General features: G+C 24.4%; 1 protein-coding gene and 2 non-coding genes across 5 annotated transcripts in view; 2 read left to right on the top strand and 1 right to left on the bottom strand.

Moving 5' to 3' along the window:
• LOC132922990 (G-protein coupled receptor dmsr-1-like) overlaps positions 1–27,173 on the top strand; it is an 87,508-nt gene that overhangs the window by 20,230 nt on the left and 40,105 nt on the right. The gene's annotated exons all lie outside the window — the stretch shown is intronic.
• On the top strand, positions 9,263–9,334 carry Trnag-ucc (transfer RNA glycine (anticodon UCC)). Its single transcript has one exon. It is a non-coding gene; the product is annotated as a tRNA-Gly (tRNA).
• Positions 15,234–15,305, bottom strand: Trnag-ucc (transfer RNA glycine (anticodon UCC)). The gene has a single exon. It is a non-coding gene; the product is annotated as a tRNA-Gly (tRNA).

Raw genomic sequence — 27,173 nt, 5'->3', positions numbered from 1 at the left:
ATCTATTATTTATGATAAGCTTATCGAACTTTCATCTTTTATGCAGTAAATATATATATATAATGCATCTACTCGTAGATGATGTAGTATTTATGCATATGTAATGTGTATAGGTAATGCTTGTGTTTGTAATAATTTATTCCGTTAAAGTTATTTGTTACTTTGATCAACACTACAACTGTCAGATTTACTTACGACCGTTCCATTAAGCTTATATCTAAAAATAAATAAATCACTTTAAGTGAAATTTGAAGGTTTACCTACATTGACTACACTACTGATTTATATAGCATATTATGAAAAAAGATATTTATAACTGGATATTTTTTGTTTAATAATTTTTTTCGAAATCATAGTACTTGAGTGAATATAATTTTTATAGATCCATTTAAATAGATTTTTCCTAAAAATTGAATTTTTAAATAAATTTCAATTTGCACAAATGTTGAATTTAGTTTAGCACATAAATTTAAATTATAATATTGAAACAATGGCAAGGTCATAAGGACATATTCAGTTGCGAGTCATACGACACAAAATGCAAATGTATAATGTGCAGATAGTAAATATGTATAAAATAGCTAATATAATAATAATATAATTATTTTAGAAATTAGGATCAGTAATTTATTCAATAATTCAGTAAATAAATAAATACTTCAGGGGGTGTTGATGTTGTCTACAGCAATAATAAATACACACATTTATAAATTATATTTATGTAAGTTAAAAAGTGTTAATATAGCATATATTTATTGAATAACGTTTATTAATATTTATATATATATATAGATTTATTAATATAATATGTATGTACGAGACAAGTCATATAATACCTTTCTTGTATACTATAGACAGTATAGACTATTTTCCACAAATATCAATACTTACATTTGTCAAATTCTGCAATATTTTTTTTTTTTTTAGTTTTAGAGTAAAAATAATTTAATAATCATAAAAACATTGTTAATATATTAAACGATTAAATTTAAATATTAATATTTCAGTGTTATTTAAATTAAAAATTACAATGTGGAAAAATCGATATTTTATTATAAGTTAGTACCACCACATGTTATTAATGTGAAACGTTAATTTTACTTAGGGTGGCATAATTTGATTTTGGACGAAGGAATTTATATGGATTTTATCCTCGTATAATTTTAAAAGCCTCTCTATAGACTGAAGTTTAGTGAGATTGGCCTTATTCACTGTATTAGGTTATATTAGTTATATATAGAAAGGTATAGGAATGTGTTATAATCTTAAATGGAATGACCACATAAAATGTGTAACGAATAAATTAAGAAAAATAATGTATGCATTTAAAAATTTAACAAATATCTTAGAATTTAAAAAAAATTAGAGTAGTTTATCAAGCATTAATAGAATCCATAATTAATTATGATATTTCTATATGGGGAGTTACCTACATATGAAATAACTATTGATCCATTAAAAAAAAATACAAAATGAAATACTAAAAATTATTCTAAAGATTCGAAATACCACACAAAATACTTATACAATAATATGAATGTACTACCAGTAAAAATATTATTTTATAAAGCTTCAGTAATTAATGCAATTAAAAATAACCTAACTTTTAAAACTGAACATGAACATAATACACGACAAATATCTAATATTAAAGTACCAACTACGCACAAAAAATGAACACAATAATCCACATATACTTATATATCGGTCCCAAAATCTACAATATATTACCATTAGAACTAAAACAAAGCAACTCTTTCAAGATCCTTAAAAAAAAAAATCACATTTTGGTTACTACAGGAACAAAATACAGACGACAGACTCACAATAAATGTATAGGATTATTATATTATTTACTAATAAGTAATATTAGTTAATTTATTTTAGTAATTATTGATAAATTTAGTATTATTAATATGTATTATTTAATTAGACAATTTTTTACACAATTCTACATTATAAAATTATATTATATAAACAAAGAAAAAACATATACTGATTATCTATAGGTATACTGATATTTTAGTTATGTGAAAATGTTTATTGCAAATTATAATCTTTTAATTTTACATTTAGTAATTATTATTGAATTTATTTAAATTGTGAACTCACGGCTCCCACTCGAACATGTTTAGTCTTCGAGAAATGAAACTAAAGTTGAAAGAATAAATAAAAATAAAAAATAAATAAAATAAAAATATTTAAAAGTTAACAATTTTTTTATATTTAATTTACTCCCCATATCAATTGGATATATATCTAAACATGTTTATATCATATAGATCATACAATAAAACATATTATGATAATATTTTTTTCCTATAAGAAGAGCTTAGGATCTTAAAATCATATTAGACAAACTTCGATTTTTTTTAAACAACCTTACAATAATTGATCACTATTTTAAACAAATTTGAAATACTGCTACTTAAGTGTACTTATATATAGCACATACGGTTAATAGTTTAATACACATGTTATTAATGATCGAATAATTACATATTAATCACATAAAATGTAATAATAGTTAACCTGACTAGTACAGAGTACACTACTACACGAGTAAAAGAAAACAATGGAAACTCTTAAGTATGAAGTACAGTGAACTTTACTCATATCATCTCAGCCGTAAATCATTTTTATCTCGATCGTCAACCAATTTCCTTCAGGTGCTGTATATTCGTATAGATATTTGAAGAGCATCATTTTCGGCACCGACAAGAGAAAAATTCGTTTTCACCACACGCTCAGATTCAGGCTTCAGTGTTGCAAGGGAATGCGGTTTTCTGAATAGATATTATTATTATGTGAACGCACGCGGAAATTTGCGGACGCACGCACACATATATTCGAGTATTCGACGTGCATAATATTGTTAATTATTAATTTATTATTATTAAATTGTGTGTACAACGTTCTGATGGGTTGAGAACATTCAAACATTACGTACGATAAAGTGGAATCTTCTCAAGCGTCTATTCACTCTATACACGGCCCGATTGCTAGATTATGATTAGGAATTACATTGTTTAATTATAAATATGCGTATTAACTGCAGATACAGTAGATGAATACGCATTTTAATAAAATAATCCTCGATTATACAAAATAAACAATTATCTTACAATTTTTTTTTAATTATCATATATAATACTATTATTTAATTGTTAGTTTTATTAAAATTCAGCGTACTTAACCTTTTTCATAAATAAAAACCAATACTCTTGAGATTTTTTATGACTTTTGAATCATTTTATTCTATGGCTTGAAATAAAAGGTATACAAGTTATGACGTCCTTCAAATTTTCGTTTATTTACGTGAAAAGTAGATATACTTTGTAATGCACAAGTCTGAGAAATCAAACGTGATGTAGATATATCGCTCAACATTTTAATTTTACATGTGTCCACTCACTTCACTGTCCATAGATTAATTTATTTAATTTATATATTTTATATATAAACAAGTATATAGGTCTAAAATTATATTTTTTATGTAAACTCTTTTATAAATGTGACATTTTCAATAACGTCATCTTGTCGATAACCTTTCATTTTAAACCTTTATATATTAATTAACTATATAAGGTACTTTTACTAAATATAATTATATTATGTGTCAATTTCAGCTTTTGACTCTTTATATTAATATAATGAAAAACACTAAACATATAACAAGAAGTATTTTAAATGCAACTATACTTAAACCGGCTGAACCTAATAGATGTTGCTGATTAATTAATAATTAAGTCATTTTATCATCTTCTATATTATATTGTATTAGTATCCATCGATAGTATTGTTTTTCTTTATTACATAAAAAAATACTTAACTAAACTATTATTTATGTGAAATTAATATATAAATTATCTGCAGATTATATTATTACAAATACTTTAAAAAAATAATGTTTTGAATAATATACCGTATTTACCAAATATTTAAGTAATATAAAGTTTTTAGTTTCAATTTTTACTTTCTTGATTTTTAATCAAGTAAGTATGGTAATTGCAATGAAAAAAGTCTGAATTTTTAAAACTTCAAGAATTTTTGTTAAATAGGGTAATGATAAAAATGTAACTCAGTTGTAATGAGTAGGTGGATAATTTATTAAGATAGCTTTAACAAAAAATATTAATGAGAGAGATCCAATATCACACCCAAGCGGTGTAAGGATTTGAATCCACAAAAACGTCAGCGTGAACAGTCCCAAAATGTCTATTTTTTTTTACTTTTTTCCAAAACTATTATAGCTAAAAAGTTGGTTGATAGCTCATTAAAAAGGGATTATCAAGATCAAATAGATACAAAATGTGAGATTTCACAGTTAAAAAAATAGTTATTTTTTGCTAGATTACCGAAACTGGCGAACAGATTTTGTTATGAGGGATCATGTTAGATTTACATTGGCTAGAAGAAGTACTATGAAGATTTTCAGAACTTTATCTTCAATTGTTAATTCATTACAAAGTTATAAAGCTAAAAAACATAAAAAAACGCCCAATAAAATGTGTTTTAATTTTTTGTGAAGCTCTGTAGTGAAATAACTATAAAATATAAAGTTCTGAAAATCTCCATTGTACTGTCTTAGCCTATGTGAATCTAACAAGATCCCAAACAACCAAATCCGCTCTCCGGTTTCAGAGATCTATCTCACTAAATGAAAATGAAAATAAAATATATTATACATACATATTGCATACAATTAATTTTTTTTTAAAAATTGAAAATCAAGAAAATTTACATGCCGATCTCTGACTTGACAAGCGGTTTTTTCATATTTTTAAGTAGGCCCTATACTGTAGGCTCATAGTCAAGTATGTATCCTGTAAAATCGGCAACACTCGAATTGCCTTCTAAATTTAGGTAGGTAACCTTTTTTCACTTGAATTGTCTTTCATGGCATACCTAAATTATTAATTAATATATTAACGCGTCTATTAATAAAGTCGTACGCGTAATATCGAACATTATATCGAATTCCGTAATGTTCAAAAATATTATTTTTAAGACATACAATATTTCCTAGACTGATTAATTTTTCGAATGCAATAATCTTGTTGATCACACAATATTATCAGTTAAACATTAGTCCATAATTAAACACAAACTTAATAATTTTTTACTATATAACAGAATAAAATTTCATCTAAATTATTTTATGTATTAGTTATTTGTTATTATTATTATTATTATTATTAATTATTACTGCTTATTCAATTTATATACTAAAATATTACAATTATTTATTAACATTTAGGTAATCTTAATTTACATTAAATCAATCGATATTAATTTGATTTTTTCAGTTTATTTAATTATAAATGCATATTCTAATATTTATAAAATATTTCTTATAATAAGTGAGGTTATACCTAAATCAATTAATTAAGTGCAAGAGGGTCACTACTTAAAATAGGAGACAATTCGTGGCAAAAGTGAATGATATTTTGGAAATCGGGAAGCAATTCGTGTAACCATTTAAAAAAAAATCATGGGAGGTAATTCGAAGGTCAGAGGGGAGGCAATTCGTGAGGGCAGTACCTAGTTTGCGCAAAAATTCTAAAAACTAAAAAAACAACTTATTTACGCACAAAACTACCACTATTTTGGGAACAGTTGAACCTTAAACCAAATAGTTTGCACACAGTTACCTTTTAGTTACCTTATTGTATATTAATACTTGTTTATTACTAATTGTTAATAATTAACACTTGTTTAAAAGTAGTTACATACATTTTCCTTCCCCTTAACAGACTTAGAACAACGAAAAAAAAATACAAACATTTTCACGTTGCGATTCGAAAACTTCACAAATTTCTAAATCCATGTTCAGTAAATACAGCTAGGCTAGAGTCACAAAATATATGTACTCACACTTAAGTTCTCGAGATGTACTATTTGTGGGGAATTTAATATTTCCATACTCATACTGATGATTATCAGTTCCCAGATCGATATAGATAGGTAAAATGTGCACAAACCAGTTATAGTAGTTATACATTAAATATCATCGTATGACCAAACGAGTTCCCCTAACCTATACCAATAAAGTATGTATCTATCTACAGTAATAATATATTTTATACGACTGAATTTTTAAATTGTAATTGATTTTTATAAGAAGTTTGTATATCTTCAATGTAAATTATTTAATAAATAACCTATATTAAAATCAAATATTTCTTTTTTATAAAATAAAAATATAGAATATTATATATTATTATGTTTGAATTACTGAGAACATTTTTTTCGATTTCATTTCTTTTGATAAAAAAAAAGGATAGAAATTCAAATATACCCTTAAGGATTCTTTGTGAAGGGTTGTTTGATTCTTGTTATCTCCGCATGATTTCCACTATGTGTCCATGTGTACGGCTCAATCAAATAACGCATTCTTTCTTTTGTTTATCACTACTGTTTATTTCCCCATCATTTGACTACGTCTTAGACAATACCATATACCTACTCAACGTGTATTGTACCAATGTCCAATGAATCATATTATTGTGGATCGATTGCAAGCAATGCGTGTAATTTATGATTTTGTATTGATATCCTAAATTTTGAATGCGATAAAATCTGTTTTAATAGTAAAACATAATTGAAACCGTGCATATGTATATAATATATACTACATCAGTACATCATATATTACACACCATTTACGATTATTTATAACATCATATTCTAGTATCTTCCCTACATTAATATACTAACTACAATAATAAAAAGTAGGTAATACACTAATAAAATTTAATAAAATATTATATTTATTATCAGTAAATTACATATACTAAATATACGTATATCAACCACATATTGTTAGGATTCATCTCAACTGTATTGTATACATTAATAATTTATGTCCCAGTGACTTGTTGGGGATTCATCGTCTCCTCAATACTGTATATTTTATTTTAAACTAATAATAATTAAGTAAATACTTCAAGAGTTTTTAGAAATTACTGAGTCACTGAGAGTCGAAGGACGACATTCGACAATAATATTATATAATGTATAATACATATTCTCATAAATAAACAAAAACATAGGTACATAGATTAAGTTAGTTAATTTTGGTCAACCAATAATTGTGAACAAAAATAGCAATAAAATATTAGCTATTTTCATTTTTAAACTTCAAATTCTGTGTTTTACCATTCATTAACTTAGTTTTTCTTTTATATGCATTTTTGCTAATAATTCAGCAAAGTGACAAAACGCTCATATTCGTCAAGTTAACTGCAAATTTTATATTTTATACTGCACAATAATTATTAGTGCTCTGCGCGTTACAATGTACTATAACATTAAAATTACATTAATAAAGCTGCAGTACTTACTATTAGTTAGTAGATACCAGTGGTGCAATTATACAGGGAAGATTTAGATGTCGTATCCACCCCCCCCCCCCCCACATGACATTTCATTATTATTGTCATACCACATTTATGTATTTGTTTAATACTACCTATATAGTATATAGTAGATACCCATCATATTTCATAGAGATAAAACAGTAATACAAACAAGCCGAATTTACTATAATATATATGCGTAACTATATTACTTATATTTTATAAACATCTTTGCACAAATATATTATATTATATTTTATATATTGAACTATGGAATAAAAATACTACCGAGTCGAGTGATCGAATATTATAATATATTATTTATTATTATAATAATAAAAAAAATATTTATATGTTAAAAGTGTTAAATACCAAAATACCTATCTCAAAACAGTCAAAACTCATAAAATATTTGTACATTGTTTCATGTACTATAAATACAATTTAGTTACTCAATTTAGTTACTTGGTCTAGTAAATTAAGGACAATGAAAAGACAATACTAATTAAATAACATAACAAAATTATACTATATTAAAATATTAAAAATACTTTAGGATTTTATTATATAAATTTAAATTAAAATAAATTAATTTCAGTCTTCCATAAAATTATAAAAATGGAAAATAACTTATTAATTTAACAATTTATTCTATATAATTCGAATTAAATAAAAAATGACCAATTTCTATTTACTTTTTATCATAAAAGAGTTTAAATTAGTTATTAAGTATCAAATATTTCTGATGTTCAAAACAATTTTCTATTATTATTATTTTAATATTTTGTGATGGTAACTTATTAGCACTGGGGTATGGAATGACAAAAATAATCAAAATTCAACTGACAATTTAATGATAAGAATATACTAAAGTCTGAACATTGACAATTGGTATTACATTTTAGAAAATATATTTTTGTGGAATTAATTTGAAAAAAATAATTTTCTTCAACTTACAGAGCCTGGGTGCTCCCAGAAATTGGGGGCCAAGTGCAAGTGCTCCATCTGCACTTGCACAAATCAGGGCCTGTATATTATATTAATTGTAGGTACCTAAATATTTAAATATTATGTTAATATTTGTTTCCGTGTATTACGTTTATACATGTAGCATTATTGTGTATGCTGTATATTGTATATTGTTATATATTATAACATGGCAAATTACGAGTCTAGACACAGTAGACACCACGTGTTATAAATATAAAACATTATCGTTTTAATTTTTTACAAAAACTCTTTTACTTAAACAAACAATATTATTATTTATTAACTATAAATATTTATAACTCTTCACTAAATATAATATAAATAAGTACCAAATTGTTCATAATAATATGTACCTATATCATTAAGTCAGTATATTTTATGACTAAAGGTACCTACCTATGTATATAAATTATAAATCAGGTAAAACAAGTAGGTTTAAAATGATGGTTTCCATTTATTATATTATGTCTCTACTAATTTTGGACGGGGCACTCATTTTGTTCTGTTTTAATCCTGTAATCTCCGTATTATTACAATATGTGCGTAAAACAAAAACTACTTATTACAGAATATTTATACCAAAAAAATACAAAATAACATTTTTACATCTTTATATTGGGGTCAATTAAACTTGCAAAGTAATTAAAGGTTAATAGTTATATTAATAACTTTGGTTAGGTACCTACATTTATAAATAATAATTAATATAGTTATTGTACGACCGCCAATTGATGACAAACTATTATTACTATTATTTATTTATTTATACTATTTATTTTAACTATTTTTTAGAATCAAGCTAAAATTGTTTATCCCGTTTTTTTATGTATATAATATTATAATCATCTTAATATATTGTTTATAATAATACTGGTACTAACTATTATTTAATCATAAAGCCTAGGGCACTTGCGTTGGTGGTGTAATGGTCAGCATAGTTGCCTTCCAAGCAGTTGATCCGGGTTCGATTCCCGGCCATCGCAATATATTTTTATTCATATTTTTAATATTTTAATTAAAACAAATATATTTAACATTCAAAATATTATATCAAAACTAAAATATTGCTTAAAAGTATTATAATATCATACATTTTTATAAGACTTTATTATGATATTACATTATGGCTTTTAAGTTTTAATATTAAAGTCCAAAGTTGCAGTAAGCCATAATACTATATAGAACGATGTGAATAGGTTAGATAAACGGGTGGTATAAACTATAGTTTAAAATTAATCAAAATATTTTGAAAATATTATTGTGTAGTTAGGTGCTATTATAATAATTTTGAATATTATAACAAAATAACTAAAATATTACAGAAAACAATTGTCATGATTCATTTAAACATCAAATTTTATCAAAATTAGAACTTAGTTGTTATAAGTACAACGTATGAAGAATCTCTTATTAAATTTTAAAGCTATATTTAATCAAAAATATAAAATTATTTCAACACTTATAGAATAAAAAACAATTTAGAATATCTTAAATATCTTAGAATTAGCCTTTACATTTCACTGTGCATAAGATATATTAATTAAAGTAAATTTACAAGGTTTTACCTTTTTGTATTTAATTTTTATTGAATAATAATAAAATAACAAAAATAGTTTGAAGAGAAATCGTTATTTACTTTTGAATAATTAACGTAGTCATCATTTTAACTTTGAACGTTTATAAAAAATTGATGTAATTTGTTCAACTTTTTTTTTCAATCTTTGTAGATAAAACTACCAGGAATCTTGTGTTAAATTGTCATGCTTTATAACATTTATATAAATTATAAATTACAAAATAATAAACAAATATTTTTAATTTTATAAAAAAATGTACTTTTAATACTTTTAAATTATAATTAATTACGTGAGATATGACTATAATATGTATATTCTTCATCAAAAAATAAAAACAATCGTTATGGTAATTTATGATTCCTTTGCCACGAAGTCAACAGTAAAAATTAATTAATATTAAGTGGAAATTCATAAACAATAAATTATTATAACAACAACAATATCAAACAAAAGAAATCCTTGTACAAACAGGAAAATAATAAAAAAAAAAAATAGTAGTTACCTATTTACGATTATGGTTATAATTAGGGCTCGGAAGTTGATAACCTTAGAAACATTAAAAAATGCAAATATGACATGAAAATGTCAAAAAATGTCTTTAAAAAATACCTAAAAAAATCACAAATATTTTTTTTAAATTGTATTCTATTTTACTGTAAAATTCTATAAACATTTATTAAAGCTTACAAATTACTCAAAATATGACATAAAAATCACAAAAAATGTCACACGACAACGACGACTGTAATCGGTGAAATAAAATCGGATAGGTACTATCTTAGGACTATCTTAGTCCGTGGTAATTTCAAAGTTTCATGTAAGTTATCGCGGCATAATAATAAGAAGTGAACAAATGTGAAATCAGTAAAAATGACTAAAAATGTGGGAAAATGACCTAAAATGTCAAAAAATGACTTAAAAAGTAATAAACACAAAAAAATGCAAAATAAAAATTAGTTGTTCAGATTCATGTGCTAATCAAACACAGTTGTAGTCAGAAAAGCATCGTCTAAAAAGTTCAAAAAAAATAAATAAATACGAAATGCATCAACTTCCGAGCTTCTTACGCTGTGATATTATAAATGCACTATTAATATTTAAATCTATAAACAACATTAACAATGAATAATATAGCAATCACCTATTTTAAGTATTAAGCAATAGACTGATTTTTCCTATTATGAAATTATCACGAAAAAAAAACGAATCAGAAAAAAATAGTTTACTCTATAATTTTTATGATTATGTATTAAAAATATATGTAAAATGAGGACATGCATAACATAATTCTACGATCCCACGTACAAAACAAAATGACATAATTTAGGTATCTTACGACACGAAAGTCCTACAGGACTATGGAACTGACCAGTATATTATGATTTACGCAGGTATAACATTATATAATATTATATACGACTCGCCTATTTGAACCTACAAAATCTCGATGTCTGCAAAGACAAAGGCACACGGTAATACGTCGTATCCTATATACTAGTATTAATAATTAATAATAATCAAAAATTCGGAGCGCTCTCGTGTTGTAGTACGCCTATTTAATAATATAATACCATCAACAGTATAGTATTTACGCCATCCATATGTGACACGTAAAATGCATAGTAAATTACAAAAATAAGGTGCCAGTGTAAATTATTTAAACTTATAACTTAAAACTGATTTATTTAGGAAGAAATTTTTAAAAGATAGATAATTATTATTGATTATTATTAATTATTATTATCGATATAAGATTTTAATTGAGTTAGATGGAGAGAGCCGGAAAATTAGAAAATTTTGATTCACCACAGTATTATATACGACTTTGTGGTTGACTACAATCTAGATTCTAGAACCTCAATCTATGGACAAATCGGGATGTTAGGGAAAATTAGTTTGAAATGTTTGAATACAGAGACATAATATTCCTGTAGACTTTCCAGTTCTATTGTTCATAGTCTCATAATTTATGAGTGAATCTGTAATGAAGCGTAATCAAGACTAGGTAAGAGCGGACTTGAAATAAAAATATCCTTATGGAGCACGCCAGGAAAACAATTTGCTATTATTACTCAGAAACGAATATGCCTAGCAATTTAAAAAGTGTTAAATTTGAATATGATGATATACCTTTGTATACGAAAAATGATTTTTAGCGGAGACAGTATAATATGTTTTATTATATTTTATTATAATATCTATAAAAATCGTTTTTATAACTTTGTGAAGGAATCTATCAACCTGTATCATGAAATATTTTTTAATATTTCTATAGAGTAATTAATTTTAATATTATATTACAGTAGACTATTAATATTAATAATTTGTTTTAATTTTTCAAGAATTTTATCCTAGCTGATCATTTTTTATCGTTATTTATGAAAAATAAAATATTTTTAATTTCAAGTGCTTATAAATAGCTCAAAAAGTCAAAATATTAAAAAAAATTTAGTATGAAAATTTAAAGTATCTGCTACGGTTATTCATTTTTGAATATTACGAATTACGATATAAAAATAATCGTTTGAGGAGAAATAAGTTATTTTATGAATAAATAAGCAATGTAGGTAATAAAAATTTGAACTTCAAACGATCATAAAAAATGAACGTTACTCTCAGGTAAACTTTTTATTTTCGTTTTAGATAGAAAAACTAATTAGGAATCTTATATTAAATTCCAAATATTAGATATAAAAAAAAATTTAACCTAATAAAAAATTTTTAAATTTTTTTAAACCTTTAATAAATTTTTTCAAACTTTTTACTTTTAATGTTTATAAAAAATATTGTATTAATAAATTTTCGGTATTTCTTAATTGATAAATAACCATCTTATGAGGAATTTCGTGTTAAAATCTAAAGTATATTTATCTAGGGATGCCTATAGATTACCTATGGAAAAAAACCGAAAGAAAAGATAATATTACAATTTGATGGAAATTTAAAATACCTATGGTTTTCGTTTTTAAGTCACACACACACACACAAATAACATCGATTTGTCAAATACTGGTTTCACGAAAGGTTAGGTTTCCTGCAGTTTTGCCTTAGATTTTTGTTTGTTTTTCCCAATTATTTTAAACATTTTTAATTTTTACTTCTCTAAAGTGCACTTTTAATCCATTTTACTGTTAGAAACCACCTTCAAAGTTGAAGAACAAAGCATTTTATCGACTTCTTATCGTGTACAAACACATACACACAAATCACATACTATTGTAGGTAAAATCAATACATTCATTGTTCCGCTCAGAATCTAAATATGTTTTTCAAGCGTTGATGCGTCTCTGTCATTATGTTTGGTCTAAGTTGTAATTAGTCAGTTTTCTTTCGAATCTCGAATTGTATTTATAGGTTACAATATCCACACGCATTGTCGCCGTCGTACAAATATACAACGTAGATAAAATAAACTGGCGTTCAGCTTTTGTATATCTTTGTGTTATTAGCTTTTTTAATTTTTAATCAAGTAATGAGCATTTTTAAATTTCAATATATTGTATATTTACGAATTATTTAAAATTAAAATATTGTAAACACATACGTAAAATTATAGATTATATTTTTACATTTATATTAAATTTTTATAATAAGTCAATTCAGCTTAATACAAAAAGATAACGCTCTAACCTTCAAGTTTTTATTAAGTCGATTCATTTTTACATAATATATTAAAGCTAACTCTACATAATGGATCTGCTGCGAACAAATAATTGCTATTTCGCTAAAGAATCGCTTTTCTAGTCTCTACTTGCATTTCAAGTATATTATTATTATTTAATGTATCGTAATTATTGTACAGTCGTCCATTGCTCAAATAAAGTTTCACTTTAAACGAGATGAAAGCCCGACCTTATTCTAACGGTATATAAAACCCAAATTGAGCAGTAGGAAATACCGCCATAGTGCAATTGATTGCGTCACTTGAAAATAAATATTTATTATAAAATAATATCGTGTATTGTAATAATATTCTTTTCAATTCCAATATTCTCATAATTTTACAGCCTGCTATATAATAAAAATAAAATAATGAGCATAAAAATAATAAATATTTTTAGATGTTATAAAAATCATACCTAACCTGTAGCCTGTAGGTATACCGCTATTATCTCCGTTCCATCCATGACTTAGTATTGGAATACATGGTATCAAAATCATCTACATTGAGTGTATTATATAGTGAAAGATCCTAAGGTTACTCTTAATACTCTGTAAGGGTATATTCTTAGGTCCCGTTTTGAATTATATTTTTCTCGCCACTCATTATCCACGAGCAAATATAATAGGCGTGAAACGGATCTAATCATATTCATAAATGTTGGCATACCTATCGTATAAAATATATATTATTATATTATACATGATTAATTCAATATAGCAGGCATTCGATTGCGTAATACGCGTGTTCTCCGTGTTATCTATGTGACTATGTATAATAATATATAATATAATATGCATTATGCATTTAACATATTTACCATTACTGAGTCATATGATAATATATATTGTAATGTAAGTGACGTTCACTCTTCTTTTGTGTCTTTTTCGCCTGCCACGAGCACGATATTTACGCTCTGTGTGGAGCGGTAAAAGCATCAAAGTATATAATGGTTGTTAATGTTTGTTGTATTTTTTTTTTTTTATGTATAGAAGTTTGTTTTAAAGCAAAAAGGAACACATATTTGAACATTTAAAACGCATTCGAGCAATAAGAATTTTTCTTTAATATTAGATTAGAATTCATGTATTGCTACATAATAGTAATAAATGAATAACGCGTTATAGAGGAATCATCACTGCGTCACGCGTTTTAACGTGTCAAATAATATGCAGCAATAGGTACATTATACTTTTATTTGAATGGAAGTATGATACTATAATACGATCCGTTATCTTCTTAAAACGAAAATATATAATATAGGTATGTATACTGTATAGATATAACAATACATATGTATGTATAGATAATGAAACTTTAAGATGTCATTTTTATACGTGGTTTTTTACAGTTCATTATTTTCATGACATACTCTTTTTCCTTTTTGGATGTTAAAAACCAAAAAAGTTGTTGACGTATTAAATATTAATATAAGTAATGTATATTTCTCGTTTCAGTTTGAATTTGAGAAACAATTTCTAACATATATACCTTAATACAATTATAATATGTTTAAAAAACAATGAATGGCGGTGTTATATTTAAATATTCATTGATTATATTAAATTATTTACTTTTAGACGTAATACATTACAATAAGTCATTTATTTGCAATTCAAAAAATATTTACAATGCAAAAATATATGCGATGGCCGGGAATCGAACCCGGATCAACTGCTTGGAAGGCAACTATGCTGACCATTACACCACCATCGCAATTGGTAGAGGGGAGATGTTTTACGTTACTTCAGACATTAATGATTATTCAAAAAAAAAAAATTAAATAAAAAAAACGTGTTAGTGGATGCTGTTCTGTTGTACAGTAGGTGTCGAGTGGGTCAGTGTGATTGATGTGTTAAATTTTAATTCAATGATAATTTACCCTTAAACTTATATATATAAAAAAAACTTTTTTGAGCAGAAATCTATCTACCTATATCACTAAGTATATATTTTAATGTTATGTTTTTTTTTATCTTGCTATTATGTAAAGTAATTTATTTTACTATTAGTAATACAGTAGGAAGAACTATTTTTTTTCTAAAAACATTGCATTTAAAAATATCATTATGTGTATAAAATAATAAATAATGTTTTTTAACTAAAACATAATAATATAACAGTATTCATAATTCATCATAGTAAAAAACACACACACGATTATTGTGAAATTAGTACATGCATCGCTCCACTCAAAATACAGTCAGTATAATTAGATATAGTAGCCAGTAGGTAAATGTAAAATGTACGTATACGCATTGCATTTTTGAAAACAGAGTCATTAAATTAGTTTGTTTTTTTAAAAGAATTAGTAAAAGTATTTAAATTAATTGAAAACTGTTTCTTTCAAAACGGTAATCAAAGATTTGATTTTTCCAAAACAAATCGTGATACGACAATTAGTTTTGTTTTATTTATAAAAAGAATAAGTATTGGCAACGAGTTTTTTTTTAACGAACATTGACTTGTTCAATATTATACAAGTTATATGTATCTAATACATGGCTATAGACTATGATTAGGTACATGCATATATAGGTATACAATAAATAAATTCCATTAACTATTACACAAAGTACCTAGAAAATACTTATGTGTAAAGTTTATTTTGTATATTTTTTTAAATTACTTTTGGGCTGTAATTAGGTACGGTTCACTGGTGTTAATCTCTCAAAATAAACTTCTGAAGCAAATATATATGATTATATATATTATACTGGTAGATTCTACCGTAAATCCGTAACTGACAAGTAGATTGTCGATAACAACTGTTGGTGTTGCACTATTGTATACTCTGTTAACTGTTCTGTGGTTTATTGGTACCTAAGTCCACTGAAATACAAACATATTGAACATTGTCATTGGTATGCTTAACGCGTTTCTCGCAACCAAATTTTCCCTACAACAATAATATATAATAATATGTGTACCTACCGCATTATATTACTGTTATTACTGTAGTACTATATCGAAAATACGTACTGCGACCGCGGTATAATATTATATCAATATTGAATTCAGAGTGATTGTTATTTAATACTACTATTAACATATTAATTACTTACTATTTACATATTACTATAATGTAATTTACAAAGGCTGAATTTAAAAATAAATCAGTCAATACAGATTTTTGTTTACGGACCTCTTAGTTTTAGTCTGATCTGCGAGCAGGTCAGAGAATCTCTCGGAAATGGTTGAAGCCTTAGGCGAAACTAAATATTTATTCAAGGTTAGGCCAAAATATTTTAATATTGGCCTAATCCCTAGTCAAAAAACTAGGTATTAAGTAATTAACTAGGTAAAAATAAGTATTCAAATTTGTATATTTTTTAATGAAATTTTGAAGAATTTACCCATAGGTGTTTACAATTAATACTCTGGGCTTTGTTTCTTACATTATTATTTAATATACTTAGATATTAGTATTTTTTTATTTTTATTATAATCATACTTATAAAATACACTGTTTACTAATTGACTAATTGAGTCCATATACCTGAATGGGAAAAAAATAATATACTAATTATTTATAGGGTACACACGGGACTTAATATACTAATTGAATCCGGTGTTCGGAATCTAAAAAATATACTAATTGAGTCCGAGGATTATTTTGAGTAAAATTGAAAATCAACTGTCCAGACATAGTGGGAATTATGTCGCGTGGCATTAATATATATATATATATATATGAACTACTTACGATGAACATTATATTAAATGTCCATATCTTACCTTTAATAATTTAACATTTAATACGTTTTTACTACAAAATACTTGTAATTTGTACATTTTCATAATTTTGTATAAATTTGTAATTCAAATGCTTATAAAAATGAATTATTCATATGTATTTTTATAGTTTTTATAGAGATACAAGAAAATTTACATGGATCTTGTATTACATTTTGACAAATATAGTCCTAAGTCTGTAAAAATGGAAAAGAATGTGTTTTTTTATTTTAAAGTTTGACGGGACTCAGTATGAAAATATGGACTCAATTAGTATTATACCTAAAATGTCAAGGGACTCAATTGTTGTATATCCTAAAACAACCCGGGACTCAATTCGTTATAAAAGGTTACATTGGAACTCAGTTCGTATACAGCCACAAAATATTTAAATATATTCAAAATTTATATTGAATTCCAAGAAAATATACTGATAATATAATTAAATGCCACCAGCCTATTTGCGGTTCAAATACTGTGTCACCAGTAAAGTACATGAAAACGGTGCCTACTACTTGAGTCTGAAATTATTATCAGTAGGTGAGTTGCATCACGCAAAAAAAGGTTCAAAAAATGGTCATAGCCTATTTGCGTCCCGGTATACCTTTTTTTATAATCCAACTGCGTACCGAAAATATGTTATGATATCAAATGTTAATAAAAAACCACATTGTTGTTTATTTTAATTTATAATATAAAAGTTTTATAACATCATATTGTTATCATATCATTCAAAATATTTTTCATTTGTCGATTTTAATAGTATACTAAATTCTTATTTCTTATAATTTATTAATAATTACATCAGGTAGAAGGAGCTAATATTATGTATTATTATTATTATTATAAATAGGGATACAAATATATAGTTGTCGTTTTCATCACTACATTTCGGAAAAAAAACCACAAAAACGGTATTTTAGTTTTTTTAAATACTATTTTTTATATCATATATTATTATGTACCTCATCTGTATCAATTCTAATGCCAATACCTAACCTTACCTGACTAGTTTGACCTGTAGTATCGCTAAGGGTTGGAACTATGGTATATTATTAATTATTATATTAATTGATTCCTGCATAATAAAAGTGAGAACACATAATATTTAAATTTATAAAAAATGATTATGAGTATTTTTATAATTCCATATCATATATTATATGTGTACGCTTATTTGCCATAAAAAGTTGTGAATGTATTGAATAAATAATTTAAACTGATTTCTAAATTTGTATCTTTAATATTTTCTAACTGCTGTAAGAACAAATTATGAAGAATAATTGTATTATATTTTCAAACTTTTTGATTTAAAAAATAAATCGTATCGAGATAGGTAGATTTTTTTAAAAAAATCAACATTTTAAATGTCTGTTAAGTGTTTAAAGTCCATGATGGTGTTTTTATAATTTAGTTTTTAGTTTTTTCAATTAATATAAAAAATTTGAATTTTCTACAGTTATTGACCATTCCAAAATACCTATAGTACTTAATTTTCTAGCAGAAACTACTCTTAAGGTTGAATATGGAAGTACATATTCATTAATGCTCTAAAACATAACACAGAAAAAAAATATATTACTCCGTTCAGAATCTAAAAGTATATAATATATTATCTTGGTTATATTATTATCTTATTTTATTTCTACGCTTTTGTTAGTATGACATATTGACATCATTACACCAAATACTATTTCAATACACCCGAGTACTGCAAAATGGTGTACTCATAAACTCATTAAATGATGTCAGGTACTATGATTTGAAAGTTTGAAAGGCTATACTGCTATAGTATTATATACTTTTGAAGTAGATATTATTGGGTAACTTTTTTTTTTCCATCGCAGTATATTTTGTTGATTTCTCTGTGGATAGTGAAAATAATTATTTGCTTCGTTAGTGTTTTCAGTTGATAAGATCATTATACCTATTATATGGGTATTAGCCATAATAGGCATTAGTTACCTATAGTAGGTATAAGTCATATTTGTTGAAAAACAGATAGGAATATATACTCATTTTTATAAATTCATTGCTAATGTTTGTCCCTAGTTATATTTTTTGTTTATAAATATTAATCATTTCTAATAAAGCTTTGTCACTGAATGGTCTATTCTTGAAGTGTTTAACCTTGTTTATTTTTTGTCTTTTATGTTAGTTATTGTATAATTATGTATAACAGATTGTAATACATATTTAAATATAAAATAATATATATTAGTTTATGATGTTATTTTACGGTTTTATCTTATGGTTTTTATATGTTATTATGCGAAATGCAATAACTTTATACACATTTTTTTTATAGTGGAATAATTAATGACTAAATAAGTTGTAATATTGAAAATAATTTTTATTTAAATAAAGGTTGAGTTAAAATAGAAAAATATAATAAATTATACTTTACGACGGAAATAACTATGATTAATTTTCTACAATAATTTCTAATAGTCTTCTGATCCGAGGCTTAACCAAAATTTCCAGAGTTAACCATCTGAAAAATACTGTTTAATTAACACGTTAAATTAACGTGATTCATGTACAAGTTTATCCCTGTTTGTTAACCCATTTTCTTGTTAAAACAGGTATGTATTGGTGAATAATTTCAAACCCTGTTCCGACGGTTTATACTTGGGTTCAAAATTAAACAATATAACCACGAAATGTAACCACTATCTATGAATATCACTACTATAATATATTATGCACATAATTTAATATGTTTACTATATTGCTGTTAAGTGAAATTTTCTCTGTATTCAAGACACTCAGTAGTAATCTAATAATAAAGTCAGCAAACTGAATTGGGTTTGACGGGTATAAGTGCACAATGTTAAATATAAGTATATTTATTGATAAGTATGAAAAAAAAATATAATATTGAATAGCTTTTTAAAATGTAGAAAACTACATCAAATAAAACAAAATTGGTAACTTAATATTTTAATGTAATAATATTTAATTATATAACAACTTTAAAGCGTAATTTTTATAAAATGATTATATAATTATATAATGTAATTATTTTAATTGTAGTAGGTACTATTCAAATTTATTGAAATAAATTCTGTTTTTTTTCTTGGTTAATTTATGCATAGGTATTTCTGATTAAAATACATTTTTCTATGACCAAATTAAATAACTTTCAAACCATGGCTAATTACAAGTATTAAGAAAGATTAAGAATTATTTTAGAAAGTTGATGATTACAAATTATACCAAACTTTAATTTGCAAAATTATAATTAGCTTTATTCTGCTAAACTTGTCTTATGCAAATAAGTTTTGAAATGTACGCATTTGATGGGTTGAGTTCTCATCTCATTTTGTATACTTTGGAAAAAACTATGACGTGTATTGTTCTAAAAATAATGTTTATTTTTGTAGAGCGTCTTTTATGATACATTTTATATAGTTATTATATTTATTTGTATAAATTTAGATTACAAGAAAAAAAGAAAAATAATAAACCGTTAACATAAAAGATAATTTATTTATGATTAAAATAAAACATTGCAAATAAAATACAATTTTTAATTTTTAGATATTTATGTTATTCAATTAAAAATTTTAAAAATATACTTAATTTAGTAAAAAACATAATTAAGTAACCTCGTATTACATTTTTAAATCATAATATTAAACATTGTATTAAAAGATAAGTAAAATAATTCAATTTTTTTATTTTAAATTAAACAGCGCTTAATTAATAGCTTTAATATATTTTACAATTTTGGAATTGTAGTTTGAATAATAACATATATAATTAACTTTTTATTGCATTTTAAAGAATTTAAAATTAAAATTGCAAAATGTGTATGGTAAATATAGTATATTAATAGTAATTATTAAAAATCATTTTCATTTAAAGTATTAGAAAAATTTGAAGTTACTTAAATTATAACAAAAGTTAGATAATATTGTTTGAAGTTTATTCTTTCCTGACAGAGAATTGAATTTAAATGCGTAGTGGGAAACATCTGGGACATCCAAAACTAATCTTTTTTTTTAATGTACCATATATATGTTTCAAATTAAATTTTATAGATATAATAATGGTCTAATTTTTTAACATTCGTTCTACTATACTTAGTGTTAACACACAAACCTTAAGTAATATGTCATTGTAATAACTAATAAAACAATCTAAAATTTGCAAACTTCAAATCTATGATAGATTCTGAGCAGAACTTTAGATAAAATGTACGAAAGAACGTCGACATTTATATGACGATATTGGTGAATATTGGTAATGCCGATATTATTTAATCTGATCTTATCTAAAATTCTAGTACCTACCTACACAAGATGTAATTGCTAAACAAAGTGCACCACAAAAAATTGTGGTTGTAAAAATGTTGGCATTTTATGCAGTTAAAAATGTCATGACAGTTTGTCATGTTGCTATAAGTAGTATATTTTTCGTCGTTGTTTTAAAATAATAATTTTTGTATGGCAAAATAATCATAATTTAAATTAATAATACAGGTATAATATTGTTCAATAATAATAATCATAATTAATAAAAGTAATTGTTAATATTTATAACTAAACATATAATTTCTATTTTATATTATTGTCTATACTCAATAGTACTATACTACAATAGTATGTGCGAATACGTAACCTATGTCAACATTAACCAAAACCGTGTTGTGTATGTCAACATTCACTAGTACATGATGATGATGTCTATATTGTTTTAATTTTTCAACATTCACCAATTTAGTAGGCGTATGTCGACATTCACTAGGTGATTGTCAGCACTCACCAGTTGCGGACATTCACAGTGACATAATATATATTGTTGATTGAAACAATTTTTATATTTCTATTGAATTGATATACAAATAAATTACAATTGTATTTTGTGTGGGAAACGATACATTCAGTATAAAATAAAATCATATCTGTACTTAAAGTTATCTATGCCCAATTATTTTAAATGATAAAGTTTATAATTTCCAGAAAAAATATTATTTTTGAGATTTTCATAACTCTATACTCCAAAACATTGTTTTTATCATATACATGTTATAGAAAAAAATATTATTTTCAAATGTCCAAAAATAATGTTGTCTTATATTTTACTAAAGTTATTTATTATTTATGAAAATAAAATATCAGAATTCATATTTTTTTATAACAATAATGTATCTTATTAGTTAATTCTGTAAAAATATATTTTAATACCGTAAAAACTATTAATAAATTATACAAACTTTTTTTATTTTTATCTTCCTCTAACAAGTTATTTAAAAAAAAAAAAGTTAATAAAATTATAAAGTTTATAATAAAAAGAATGATTTAGTAAGCATGCTCACCTTGATTTTTTTTTTAATAATGCAATTATTCAAATTCTTATTGTTAAATCGTTTAAGTAGTGTTTTGTAACAATTTAACTTCTTATAAAAATATAGAATCACACTTTATCTTGTAAATTTTTAATCAGATGCATTTTTGTCAATGTTGACATCTTTATCGAAAAATTTTTAAGTTATTTAGAGCAATTAATTTTGATAATTTATATTACTTTATTAACACTTTATAGTTAGTAAAAAATAGTTTAATAAGTAGTATAGAATATAGATCCACTATTAAATCGATTTTATATTTCTGTAAAACCATTTTAAGGACTATAATAATCCTGAGTTCACACATTTTAATATAAATCAGAAGCAATAAGTACTTGTTTGAATTTTTATTTTAATAAATCTAAATTTTCATAATAATAATTTACCTTTTAAATTATAATAAAAAATGTTGATATCATTAAGAAAATTAAGTTTTTATCACTAAAATTATACTATAATTATACTTTTTAAATAGTATAAATTATTTAAATAATTGAAAAAATGGTACTTATTAGATATACTTATTCATTTCATAAATCAGAACTTGAATAAATTCGTTATTAAAGAGAAAAAGAGGATAAGCACGCTTAGTGGATCATCCTGTGTATCTACATTCAATGAGTTTTTAGTTTTCACAGAATATTTTTTTGAATTATTATTTTTTGATTCATGACAAAGATAGATTAATTTTACTGATTTTTAACAAAGAACATTTCAATGACGAAAAATATAAACTATATAAGTAGAAGAAACAAGAGGCTTACATTATTTTTCCAAGTGCGATCAAATAGTTGCGATTATAATATAACAGCCCCAACCCTAAAAGTGTTTTTCGTTTCCGCGATTTGATGTAGTTATCTCCTATTTAAACAAGACTAAATTAAACTTTTAATCATCCTATAACATAGAAACATTATTGCGTTTCGTCACGCATCAGTCTAAATTGCCAAAATCGATTTATTAATTAGCTTTATAACGTAAATATTGGTAATACCTATTCTATAATGTATATGTAGTTAACGTTGAGCCTCCACACGATTTTGTCTCAGGACCCAATCTCATAGAAGATTTAAAGAAATAAATTAGTAATTACCAAATCTTATATTTATCCGCTAACTTCATAATATTATCTTTGACTTATAATAAATGTTTTAAAAATCCTATCTACTTGTAGAATATATAAAGGTTAAACTTTTTAGAGAGTATACAAATTAAACTAATTCCTAAAAATGTATGTAAAAATACATAGACTATTAGTATATGTACCTACTTATAAATTATGTAGGTATGTTTATATACAAAAATCGAATTTGATATCTAGGTACTAAAAAAAAGTATAAAGTATTTATTTTTTATTTTAATTTAATTTTTTTCTTCTTATATTTACATACAATATAACAAATATAATTACTGATTATTGAATAAATTAAAAATAATTAACACTCAATAGGCTCAACTATTTTGAGTTACTTTTAATATTTTATAACTATCAACGAAATCAGTACATATACAAGAATATCATTTTATTGTAATAATTATTTTTTAATTTTGTTTATAAATTGTTAGAGTAATTATTTTCAACCCCATACAACATAATGTAAGTATGTTCACTCAATGAGTTCAATTAAATTTGAACTATTAAACTTTGATAATCAAAGTAAATGTTGATAGAAAATGTGTTATTCGTTTAAACGAATCAGAGGTATTTGTAATTAATGTAAAAAAATTAGTACTTAATTGTTTTTGATTATCTTTTTACCATCTATGTGATTTTCAAATAATAGTTAAATTATTTAAGTTCATTAAATAATTAACAATATTTTATTTAATTCCCTGGCCATATAAATTTAAATCTTAATTGTATTGTTATAATATTCATAATACCATTGATTAAATACTAAAAAAACCTTAATACGCGGAGAAGAAAAATGAAAACATAATATATTTAACTTGTTATTCATTAAATTATATCTTTAATTTCTTACGAAAAGTGATTACGAGGAATACGAAGTAATAAATATCAGAAAATTTCTTTTAATTTAGCTCCGAATGCTGCAGTAGTATACTATTATTATTCACACAAGATATAATATTTATCATGACTATAAGATAATAATATATAGATACCTAGGTAATTACTAATTAGTAATTACCGTTTTCTAGTACATGGAAACGAAGCTTATGTTATGCCTAAGGTGCACGAGCCTAGCCTACCTTTGTATTATTATATCTGTATTTTACATTGATGATTTAAATATTTAAATAAGCTTTGAATACATATTAAACTGTTTCAGTTTTTAGAACTTATTTAACAATTTATTTTTTAATGCACTCGAATCAAAATTCTTATAATCTGCGTAATCATTATATTTGAAGTACAAATCTATAAACAAGAATATTACGATAATTGGATTATGTCTTATGATTTTGATTTTAGCTACCATGACATAAAATATAGACTGGCTCTATTTAAGCCTAAACAATTAATGAGTAATAGTGTATAATATAGAATCTATGGAAATAATTATACAACAAAAACTAACTGAATCGAATTCTATATTGCAAAAATGACGTCTTATCAACCTGAAATTGGAGGTGAATATAGAACTGGTTACTTAAAAACACTTATAAAAACTAAAGAGTTGCATAAAGATTTAGAAAAGATGGAATTTCTATCTACTGTCCTAACTAATCCAGATTTGGAATTCTACGCATTGACTACGAATACTGTGCAAAAAGTCAATCATAATCACAAAGTTGTACCATCATTAAGAAAAAACAAATAAAAATTCATCACATTGGCTAAATGGATTTATTCAAATATATCATACGTATTAATTTGTCTTATTAAGTAAGATCAACATAGGTGTTCATCACAGTTCCTTTAAAATTGTATGTTATTGTATCAATGTAAATATTTTATATAATAGTATGTATTATATCAGAGTATACCAAATTGTGTTTGACTAAAATGGCGGGGAACCACACAAAGAAGAATAACACAGCCCCCCATTTTTGTTACATTAAATTTGGAAGAGGTGTTACACGATTGCGCCCGGCTTACCTTTTTCCGTTCAAAAAACGCAATACGATTGCACTCCAATATATAATGTGTCCCTTATATATATATAACATATACATAATATATTCTAATAGTTTTCCAATACACTATTAAAAATATAGTTGGACTTGGTTTTTCTTGGGCTTGGCTAACTTGAAGTTGAAGTTAAAAGTTCGAGGTATCAACGCAGACAATGGCATTATAAACATTTGTCTTATTTATTTTTCATCATATTAACTCTTAACAATTTTCTTTTCCAATTGTACAGGCTTAGGACTGACAACAAAATTAAATTATTGGCTTGGTTAAAAATGTTGAATTGCATTTTTTCTTTTTTATAATTATACTACTATGAATTACAATTTTGTGGCAAATAAAACAAAAGTATGATGAAATTTTATTTATGCGTAGTATATAATTTTCGGTCCTTCATCAGTTCTTATCGTAATCCTTTTTTTTGTTTTGAAGTATAAATTGCTATAATTATATATAATATATTATATATTACCTATACATATAAACACGTAGGGTATAGGCTATACGTATAGAGATATTATATATCACTGATATGTATAGGACCTATATAATTGTAGATTCTTACAATATTGGTATACCATAATATCAACATCAATTTTAAGAATTGTACTGAGAACACTGAAAAGATATTGAAATCACAAAGGACTAAGGTACAATTAAAGAATGATAGAACACTCCCTGGTTTATCTCTTTATTTTAGATTCTGAGCGGTGCGATGAATGTATTGATTTTACAATGATGTGTGTTTTTTTGTGTATACGAGTACACAATAGATCGTTGATAAAATGTTTGGATTTCAAACTTTTAGGGTTGTATTGAATATAAATTTGATTCTAGTTTGAATTTTGGAGAGGTGAAAATCAAAAATTAACAATGTTTTTTTTTATAATCGGAAAAAAGAAAAATTTCACGCCAAACCAGATCTTAAATAAATTGATTTCTTTATTTTCTTATAATTCAAAAACACGGATTCGTCAAAATCGAAAAAAATTGCAAACTTTTTTACAGTTAAAAATTCATACAAAATGTTCTTGTTGTATTTAAGTTTTTAAAATGTATTGAAGATTCTTCATAAGTAGTTCATTCTAGAACCAAAAAATTTAAAAAATGTATAAAAACAATTATTTTTATTATGATTTTAATTTTTAAATTCCATGTTGGACATAATAACTTATTTAAACGATAAAAAACGATATGTAAATTATTTAGTTTTGATTTAAAAAATAATTATTTGTCGGAGCTTAATCTTTTATGTATTTTATATTATTATGAATTTTACTATACGTAATAACATTTTTAATTTATTTTAAAATATTATCTATTTTTACTATTTTATGGTATTTACAGAAGGATGATATTTTGAGTTATATAAGCTTATATATTATAAAAAAAAAATGAC

Source organism: Rhopalosiphum padi, chromosome 2 (genome assembly GCF_020882245.1).
Source record: "Rhopalosiphum padi isolate XX-2018 chromosome 2, ASM2088224v1, whole genome shotgun sequence".
Taxonomy (NCBI): Eukaryota; Metazoa; Arthropoda; class Insecta; order Hemiptera; family Aphididae; genus Rhopalosiphum; species Rhopalosiphum padi.
This window is presented reverse-complemented; position numbering and strand designations above follow the sequence as displayed.